The sequence below is a fragment of the Narcine bancroftii genome, chromosome 2 (assembly GCF_036971445.1).
Source record: "Narcine bancroftii isolate sNarBan1 chromosome 2, sNarBan1.hap1, whole genome shotgun sequence".
NCBI lineage: Eukaryota > Metazoa > Chordata > Chondrichthyes > Torpediniformes > Narcinidae > Narcine > Narcine bancroftii.
In genome coordinates this window covers 346,137,285-346,147,217 of record NC_091470.1, presented here as the reverse complement: position 1 = coordinate 346,147,217, position 9,933 = coordinate 346,137,285, and the positions used below count along the sequence as shown (strand labels likewise).

At 40.3% G+C, this 9,933-nt stretch overlaps 1 long non-coding RNA gene across 1 annotated transcript in view; it reads left to right on the top strand.

Annotated features, from left to right (window-relative positions):
• Positions 1 to 551: 551 nt before the first annotated feature.
• The window catches only part of LOC138752810 (uncharacterized), a 29,331-nt gene continuing 19,949 nt past the window's right edge, over positions 552 to 9,933 (top strand). Inside the window, exons 1-2 of the long non-coding RNA XR_011350961.1 lie at positions 552 to 607; positions 2,094 to 2,132. This is a non-coding gene — a long non-coding RNA (uncharacterized lncRNA). The remainder of the gene's footprint in view (positions 608 to 2,093; positions 2,133 to 9,933) is intronic.

Genomic DNA, 9,933 nt, shown 5'->3' with positions numbered 1-9,933 from the left:
CATCACAACAGTGGTCTTGTCAGAAAGTCAAAAATTAACTCCGTGTGCTCTTTTTGTTGAAACCTTTTCCCATTTAGTTTACAGCAGTGGTTCTCAACCTTTTTCTTTCCACTCACATCCCACTTTAAGTAATCCCTATGCCATCGGTGCTCTGTGATTAGTAAGGGATTGTTTAAGGTGGCATGTGAGTGGGAAGGGAACGATGAGAATCACTGCTCTACTCCCAATTGTTACTGAAATATTTTGCTTGAGAAAAATTGTCATTGGCCCATTTCCTTTGGAGTTATGAAACCGTGCACGTAACGAGTTAATTTGGTACAATTAAAACAGTGGTTTTCAAGCGTTTTCTTTCCTCGCACAAAGCACCCTTACTAATCACAGATCACCTATAAAGTGGCATGTGAGTGTAAAGAAAAAGGTTGAGAACCACTGGTATACACTGTACAATGCTTCCCTCAGTGAACGGTTATTACACTCTAGGCCCATCGCTAAAATACTTTCAATAGATTGATGTACATGTATGAGCTGGTCTATTGTCTATTTCTTATTGCAGGGAGAACGAGGCAAAATGGGAACATATGGTCTTAAAGGACAGAAAGGAGAACCAGTAAGTATTTGCATAGAAAATGTGGTTGACAAGTTGGCAAGGTATCTCGTTGGGCCAGGCTTCCTTTTGTCTTTAAGTGAGCACTCTATACCAAATCATTAGTTCAAATGTCAGAGCATATTTGCACTACCCAATGCCCTGTAGAAAGGGCAGCATTTCTTAATCAATACAAATCACCAAATATATTTAATAACAGCTTTGTAGGATTTTGCTGATTGTTATATGCCAAAATAATAACTTGCTGTATTTGTTGGTGATCAACTGGAGTATTTGAGGTGCTTTGCATTTGACAAGAAGAACCTAAAATTAAAAATAAACCTCAGTGCAAACAGACAGTATTTAGCTCATCATGACTATATTGGCTTCTAGTTTGTGTGACAAGATATATCTCTATCACATTTCCACAGCCTCATATCTTCCTTTACTTCCAAAATGAATTTTCCAATGCACCACTGCAATTGTGTCAATCTCTCTGAGCAGTCTTCCTTTCGATCACTATGTAATAAAAGAAAATCCCTTCCCTTTCTATTTAAGTGCTATTTCCAACTGAATCTGTGATACATCTTGGAACAGAGCCATTTACAAGTTTGACATCAACTGCTGGGATCTAACTGATAACATTTCTCATGTCTTTCGACAAGCTCCATGTTACTTAACATTTTGGCCTAAATCTCAGCTGCTCAGATTACTGATGAGGTTTAAAACCCCCACAATTTTACCTTCCATTTGCTCTGCAATATATCAGACCAATTGTCTGCCCCAATTTTATTTAAAATAATGTTCTCTTCATGGGAAAACCACAGTAATTAAACATCAAATTAGGTCAAAATATAATGATGCAATTACTGTGGAACCTTCCATCACTGTACCTTATTGTTCGGAACAGTTATTTTTTTTATTGTTTTTTTCTTGCAATCTATTTTTCCTTTTTCTCCAAGTTTACAAAAATTGCTTCCCTGAATTGCTGAATGAAACAAGTTTAGCATGGGAGATAACATTCCTCTAAATTAAATTGAGAGAGGACTCAGGGTTTATCAGTAAAACATCAGCAGAACCCCCAAAGAAAAGGTCTGCAAACATTATGCCATATGTCACACATTCCAGGTGATCTCTAGAGATATAAACAAAGACTCATGGAGTCTTTCAACCCACTTTAGCAAAGAATGAATGGAGCAGGTCAGGCAGTTTCAATGGGTAGAAATGAATAGATAATGTTGCGGGTCAGGTGCCTTTATCTCTATTGATAATATATTCAAAGGTCCATCTTTCGGTCCACAAAATTATAGTGGTAGAAACCATTCTGGAAGCTTTTAAAATATGCTCTCTCTTCGAAGGACACTTCCAGAAATTGAAAATAATTTTTGCAAATGGATAAGGGGATCCCTGTGCATTTACAGTATGGCAAAGAAAGATGGAATTTAATTTGGTAATTTTTGCATGGGATATTCATTTTAATGTCTTACTTTTATTTTTCTTCATGTTACAGGGCAAAATAACCCATACTTCAGTGGAGCAAAGTCAAAAGGTAAGACAGACTTTTGCGCTCCAAACTAAACAATTTTTCCTTGAATCTCACGTCCTTCATCCTTGGTATTATTTTGGTTAATGTTCTTCATGTCCTCCCTAAGTTTTGACACTTTTCCTAAACTGTGATAGAACACAGTACAAGTGCCCTTCAGCCCATGATATTGGGTTGATCTATATAAACCAACTCCCCCATCCTCACAGTCCATAACCCTCCATTTTTCCTACATACATGTACCCATTAAAGAGATGTTTAAATGTTCCATTCATACCAGGCTCCCTCATAATCCCTGGCAATGCATTCCAGACACCCACCACTCACTGGGTTTTTAAAAAAAAACAATACCTAGCTCTGATATCTTCCTTAAACTCTCTTCCACTTACTTTAAATGGATGCCATCTAGTATTGTCACGTTAGGAAAAAAGATGCTGGAAGTCCACTCTATCGATGCCTCATAATCTTATAAAAGTACTCCCCAACTTACGACCATAATTTGGACCAAAGGATTGGTCGAATCTCAAAAGGTATGCAAGTCAGAATTTTGCCTGCGCGCGTGGAGTACCAAAGTCTTCAAACAAACTTTTTAATCAAATGTTGTATTTCACAAAGGGATGCAGGGCACATAAGAGCGAATGTGCATACTTACTTTGTTAGTCAGCGTCCTGGGGTACATAAGCTTGGCACGGCCATCTTGATTCCTGTGCGCATGCGCGAGTCTTCAGTTAGCACATGCGCAGCGGGTTCACGAATTGGTGCTTGGTTGGCACATATGCGAGAATTAATCGCCCTGACAAAAATAAATTTGTGCCCTTAACTCTTGCAAATGCGCCAACCAAACTCCAATACACGAACCCACCATCCATGCACCAACTGAACACTCGTGCATGCACATAGTAATCAAGATGGCCAAACCCACGTCGTTTACCAAAATAAGTATGCAGATTTTAGCTCTTACATATTCCTGTTATAGTTTGTCAAATACAACATAAACTGCATAAACGTTATAATTTTTCATATATTATATAAATATTTTTTTAATTCAGTGGTATTTGCAGATGGACATAAATCACATAGGTCGCAAGTCAGGGAGTACTTGTATACCTTTATTAAGTCACTGGTCATTCTGTGGTAGGTGAACATTTCAAAGATAGTATCTGTTGTTATGAACCGCGTGTAATGAGCAGCAACAACTACTAAAGAAAATTACTAACTTGCTTTCCTCATAAGACACTCTTCAATCCAGGCAGCAGCCTGATAAATGTCTTCAGCACACTTTCTAAAGCTTCCATATCCTTCCTAAGTAAGGCAACCAGAATATACACAATACTCCAAGTGTGGTCTAACTAGAGTTTTATAGAGCTGTAACTTTACCTCATGGCCCTTGAACTCAATCCCCTGACTAATGAAGGCCACACATAATATGCTATCTCAGTGAGACAAACCTATCCAATTGGTCCCAAAACACCCTTCATATTTCTGTTGTTCATTTCCCCAAGAACAACTGTTTCCAATTAATGTTCCCAGGTTCCCATGCAATACCATCATAATTGTGCTTCTGCACTTAAACACTTTCCCATTTCATTGGAACCTATCCTGCTATGCTGAAGGTCATGGCATTGTGGTATTATGAGCACCTGTTTTAGTAAAATAGGGTTGTTACTGCCAGGGATAGTATAGACTGGAGGGACTGAATAGTCACAGTTAACATTTAACATTTCACTCAAGCACAACACAAGTCATAGCCCAACAATAATTCAATACATTGGAAGAACTGAGGGAAGGTTTGTCACTGTCTGTTCCAGAAAATTCCACACTGTGATTTTTACAAAGGAAGAAACATTCTGACGCTGGAGAGGAAGTAGCTGTTTGAAGCAGCTCTTGTGACCAGCCATTTTTGTGGAATTCAGAGCAAACCCTGCTCTGTGAATGAGTGGGCCTTTTCAGTGGATTGACCTGTGCCAGGAGGGTCTCTTGGGAAAGCAAAGTGCATCATTTTGATTTTGACTAACAGTGGAGGTCATTTGGAGAGACAGCTTCATTTTAAGTGTGACCAGCAGTGAAATTGCTTGGTGAGACCGGTGTCAGGGTCTTGGAATTTGCGTGGAGGCCCCCCAGATCAAATCTTGCCTGCAAAAGAGCAGGAGTATTATGACCACAGCTCGTGTGGATGGACAAAGGCAATGCAAGAAGAACTGTAGCAGCCACAACTCTAGTCTTCCCATCAGTTCAACATTAACTCTGGGTATCAATTTTCAAAGGCCTATGTTTCAACACTGGATTTGAAAGACTGAACTTTGAAGTAACTTTCTAGATTTTGGCCTGGATTGTAATGGTTTGGGTACATCACACGCACCCAGACACCTGTGCATAGCTGGGGATAGGTTTAGTGCTACGGATAATTTAAGAGTTAAGACTATAGCTTCAGAGTAAGAAATAAAATTAGTGGTTTAAAATTAAACACTATGTAGTTCATTATCTATTGTTGCTCTCATAATGCACAGTTCATAACAATGGTTACTATGTTTGAAATGTTCACCTACCAAGAGGTTTTTCACCTGATCAAGATTATTGCCCAGTACTAGATCTACTGTGGCCTCTCCTCTAGTTGTTCTGTCCACAAACTGTGTCAGGAAGTCTCCTTGGACACTTCTAACAAATTCTGCTTCACTTCAACCTTTTCACGAAGGAGGTGCCAGTTGATATATGGGAAGTTGAACTCTCGGATGACAGCAATCCTGTTATTTTTGCATTGTTCCAAAATCCGCCTCCTTTTCTTCTCTTCAGTGACTCGGTGGCTATTTGGGGTCTTTCATATACAGTACAACTCTTATTATCCAAAATTGGATTCTGCAAAATTTTCAATTAAATTTTGGATAAATGAGGATATCCAAAACAAATCAGGAATCCTCATTTTCCGAAATTTATTTCGGAGCTGAAGTAACCGGGGACCTTGGACTCCTGGCACCAAAAGCAGTGGACGTCGAGCTCCTGACAGTGGTGGACATCGGGCTCCCAGCACAAGCGGGGCCTTGGTGGGGAGGTGTGGGTGTGTCGGTTGTGGCCAGCATTTTTTTTTTGGTGAGAATTAAAAATATTTTTATGCTTCAAAAGCCTTCCCTTGTTTGTTGTTGTTTAAATACTGTTACAAGTGATTTGCTATTGCTACTGGGCTTCTTTTATTAAAATGACCAGTTAACAGAAAAAATGTTTATTCGAAATAGGCCCAGTCCTGACCATTTCAGATAATCAGAGAGTACTGTACTTTTTAAAAAGAGTACCCACACTGACTTCCTCCATGACACCTTCGCTTTCTGCCAGCTGTGATACTAAGCCTGATTTCAAAGCAACTCCACATCCTCCTTGCTTCTCATCCTACCCTTTTTGAAACCTCTAAATCCTGGAACATCAAGCAGTCGTTCTTTACCTTACAACTGCCAAAACTCTGTAATTCTATGTATTGATCTGTGCTTTAAGTTCATCACTCTTCTTCCAAATACAGTAAAACCCCTGTCATCTGGCACCTATGGGGATTGTTAGATGCCGGATCAGTGAATTTTTCAGTTGCTTGAGACTGTGTGTTACGTGACAGGTGACAGGTGCCCGTTTTAAACCAGTATTTTTTTAACCTGTTTATTTTCCATGACTTTTTGTCAGTTGCTTGAGGCTGCCCAATTGCTTAAATTCCGCATAACAGGGGTTTTACTGTATTTCTCATATAATTAAACACTTATTAACCCATCCAACTGATTGCATTTATACCCCATTCACTCCATGTCTTTCCTCATAATCTCTCTGCACATTGGATGTGCCTTTCCACCAGTTTTTGTATCTGACCTAAAACTCTGGTTCAAGTTAATTTATCATCCAATTGTATCAGTATAACCCAACTAAACAGCATTCTTTGGTCTGCAGTACAAGTCAGTACAAATGCATATACAGACAAGAACAGTAAATATACATGTATATTTAAAATAAATATTATTAATAAATAGTGGAGTCTTGGAGAGTTGTTTTAGCAGATCATCAGTCATTCTGTAGTCTCCCTGTCAGTGGGAAGAAGTTGTTCCTCAAACTTGTGGTTTTGGCTCTAATACTCTGCGTTTTTCTCCCCGATGGGAGAAACTGGAAGATGCTGTGTGCAGGATGGTAGGAGTTTACGAACCCTCTTTAAACAACGATCCCAATAAATCACATTGATGGCGGGGAGGAAGACCCCAATGATCCTCTCTGTTGCTTTTATGGTCCTGTGGATTGACAGGTCCTTTTGGAAAAATGCTTGAAGCCGTCATTAAAGATGAAATAGTGAAACTTTGAAACGAAAAGGTTCAATCAGGCAGATGCAGCATGGTTTTAGAAAGGGAAGATCTTGTTTGACAAACTTGTTAGGATTCTTTGAGGATATAATGGGTGCGGTGGATAGAGGGGAACAGGTTGATGTTGTATATTTGGATTTCCAGAAGGCATTTGATAAGGTGCCGCACAAGAGACTTATCAGTAAGTTACAGGAAAGTGGAGTCCAGGGAAGTATATTGGCATGGATTGAAAATTGGTTGTCTGACAGGAGGCAGAGAGTCGGGATAAGTGGGAGTTTTTCAGGTTGGCAGAGAGTGCTAAGTGGGGTGCCACAGGGGTGGGGCTGGTGCTAGGACCACAACTGTTCATCGTTTACATTGATGACTTGGAGGAGGAGACAAAATGTGGTGTAGCCAAGTTTGTGGATGACACCAAATTGAGTGGAAGAGCAAATTGTAATGAGGATGTGGAGAGTCTGCAGAGAGATATAGTTAAGCTGGATGAGTGGGCAAAGGTCTGGCAGATGGAGTACAATGTTAGTTAGTGTGAGGATATCCACTTTGGCAAGAAAAATAAAAGAGCTGAGAATATTATTTAAAGGGTGAAAAACTACAGCATGCTGTTGTGCAGAGGGACTTGGGAGTGTTTGTGCATGAATCGCAAAAAGTTAGGTTGCAGGTGCAGCAGGTTATTAAGAAGGCAAATGGAATGTTGGCCTTCATCGCTAGAGGAATTGAATTCAGGAGTAGGGAGGTAATGTTGCAACTGTATAAGGTACTGGTGAGACCACACCTGGAGTACTGTCTCCATATTTGAGGAAGGATATACTGGCTTTGGAGACGGTCCAGAGGAGGTTTACTAGGTTGATCCCTGGGATGAAGGGGTTGACTTATGATGAAAAATTAAATCATCTAGGATTGTATTCACTCGAGTTCAGAAGAATGAGAGGAGATCTTATAGAAACATATAGGATTATGAAGGGTATGGATAGGATAGATGTAGGAAGGTTTTTTTAAGCTGGCCGGAGAAACTAAAACGAGAGGACACAGTCTCAAGATTCGGGGGAGTAGATTTAGGACAGAGATGAGGAAAAATAGTTTTTTCCCAGAGAGTAGTGAATGTTTGGAATCCTCTAACCAGGGAAGTGGTTGAGGCTGCTTCATTAAACATATTTAAAATTTGGTTAGATAGATTTTTACATGATAGAGGAATTATGGGATATGGGGAGAAGGCAGGTAGGTGGAGTTAGGTCATAAATTAGATCAGCCATGATCTTATTGAATGGTGGAGCAGGCTCGATGGGCCATTTTTGGCCTACTCCTGTTCCTACTTCCTATGTTCCTATGTTCCTATGACCTCCGATCCAATGCTCTACCACAAATGTACCACATTGTGTGCCAAGTCGCTGTTGAGAGATCTCCTGTAGAAAGTTGCCAGAATGGTGACCAGTACCTTTGCCCGCCTCAGCCTTCTAAGAAATTGCAGTTGTTGTTGCACCTTCCTGACAAGGAGATGTGTGACCAGAATAGTTCACTTCTTATGTAGACTCTAAGGAACTCTCTACTATACACCATCATGGAGAGTTCTTGTCCCTGGTTTCCTGAATCCACAGTCATCTCCTTTGTCTTGTCCACCTTGAAACTCGGGTTGTTGTTCTCGCATCATTTCATGAGATTTTCCACCTCTTCATGGTAGTGCAACTCATCATTGATGTTGATGGGTTCAACTACCTTTGTGTCATTTACAAGCTTAATGAGTATTAGTGCTGGATCTGATGTGGGTTGATAGCGTGAACAGGAGTGTGCTGAGCACATAGCCTTGAGGTGTGCTGGTGCTCAGTGTGATGTGCTTGATGTTCTGCTTCCAACCTGGACAGACTGGTCTTCCTGTTAGGAAGTCCAAACTCTAGTTACAGAGAGGGTGTTGAGTCCCAGCGAGGACAGCTTCTCCACCCGCCTCTTGGAGTATGATTGTATTAAATCCAGAGCTGAGGTGGATGAACAGCAATAATCCTTGCATATGAACCATTATTCTCTAGGTGAGTCATGTTGGAGTGGAGGGAAAAGACTATAACATTGTCAGTGGAATGGTTCCATCTGCAGGCAAATTGAAATGGGTCAAGTGTCTCTGGCGTGCGTGCTCTGACACATTCTATCATTAGATGCTCAAAGCATTTCCTTATAGTGGAGGTTAGAGGCTCTGGGTGGCAGTCTGTTACTGTCACCTTCTTTCATACTGGGGTAATAGTGTAGGTCTTGAACCTGAGGGAATGTTGGACTGCCGCAAATACATGTTAAAGATATCCACAAGGACCTCAATCAGTTGGTTTGTACAGTCATTCAGTACCCGGCCATGTAGGTCATCTGGTCCCACTGCCTTGCGTGGGTTCACCTTTGAGAGGGTTCTCCTCACCTCAGCCATGGCTATGGAGGAGGCCTGTTTTTTGTGGGGGTGGGGGGAGAGAGGGGGGAGACTGAGATGGTTTCCATTCTCCCAATTTTTTTGTGATTTTTGAAACTGGACACAATTACACTTTCTAATAGATTCACAAAACTGGTGCATCACTTCCCTTCCATCCCCAACCCCCCTCTTTTGCATGATTTTATAACAAAAAGACGAAAAACATGATGCAACAATTTTATAAAATCATGTTTAATTATTTATATCATCTCTTTATTTGGATCCTGCTATTTGTAGATAGGATCTGGTATTGTCGATGTTTTTTTTATGCTGGTATGGAATCTTTCTTGGGGGATCTCATTTGTAGATTTGAATTTTTTTGTTGGTTGGAAATGGGCAATGGAATAAGAGCTGAAATGAACTTTGAACAAGGACTGCTTAAATAGGCTTGTGTTTCAAAAGAGCCCTCTTACCCCTTGGCCAGTTAAACAGCATTGTCATCTTTGAGATCCTCGACTCTATGCTCTCAATTTCTTGGAAATTTTCCAGGAGAATCACAGAGGTCCTTCCAGGGTCCAAGGCACAGGTTGATACCAGACCACAAAACCATGCAATGATTCAACCACAAATTGGTGCCATTGGGGATATAGTTCACACTAATTGATCCAACATTTCCCATCTTCTCATTTAACTGGAGAAGTACTTCTCTTTCACGTCCTTTAGTCCAGTAAAAACAGGTGCGGACAGCAGTAGTGGTTGCAGATTTATATACCTTGACACTTGCCAGGAAGTGGTTCTCAACCCAATGTTCTACTGCCAGTCCAACAATTTAAGACTTTTGTTTAATGAAGGCATTAATCTTGGGTTAAAGCCCTAGTCATAATTATGTGGTTTATGTAGTCTATTATCAAACCTGTTTCTTGGTTCCTAGAAACTTCATTATGCAGCTCTGGAATTGCCACTATATTAAGAACATGTGTGAGAGATCCACACTTCCATAAAGTTTAAATTAGATCTGCTTCAATGGAAGAAATAACTCTGGAGTTTATCTAGAAACTTGGCTTATTATCGGCCATTAAGGTTGACTTTGGTGGTGGGGAAGTTTATG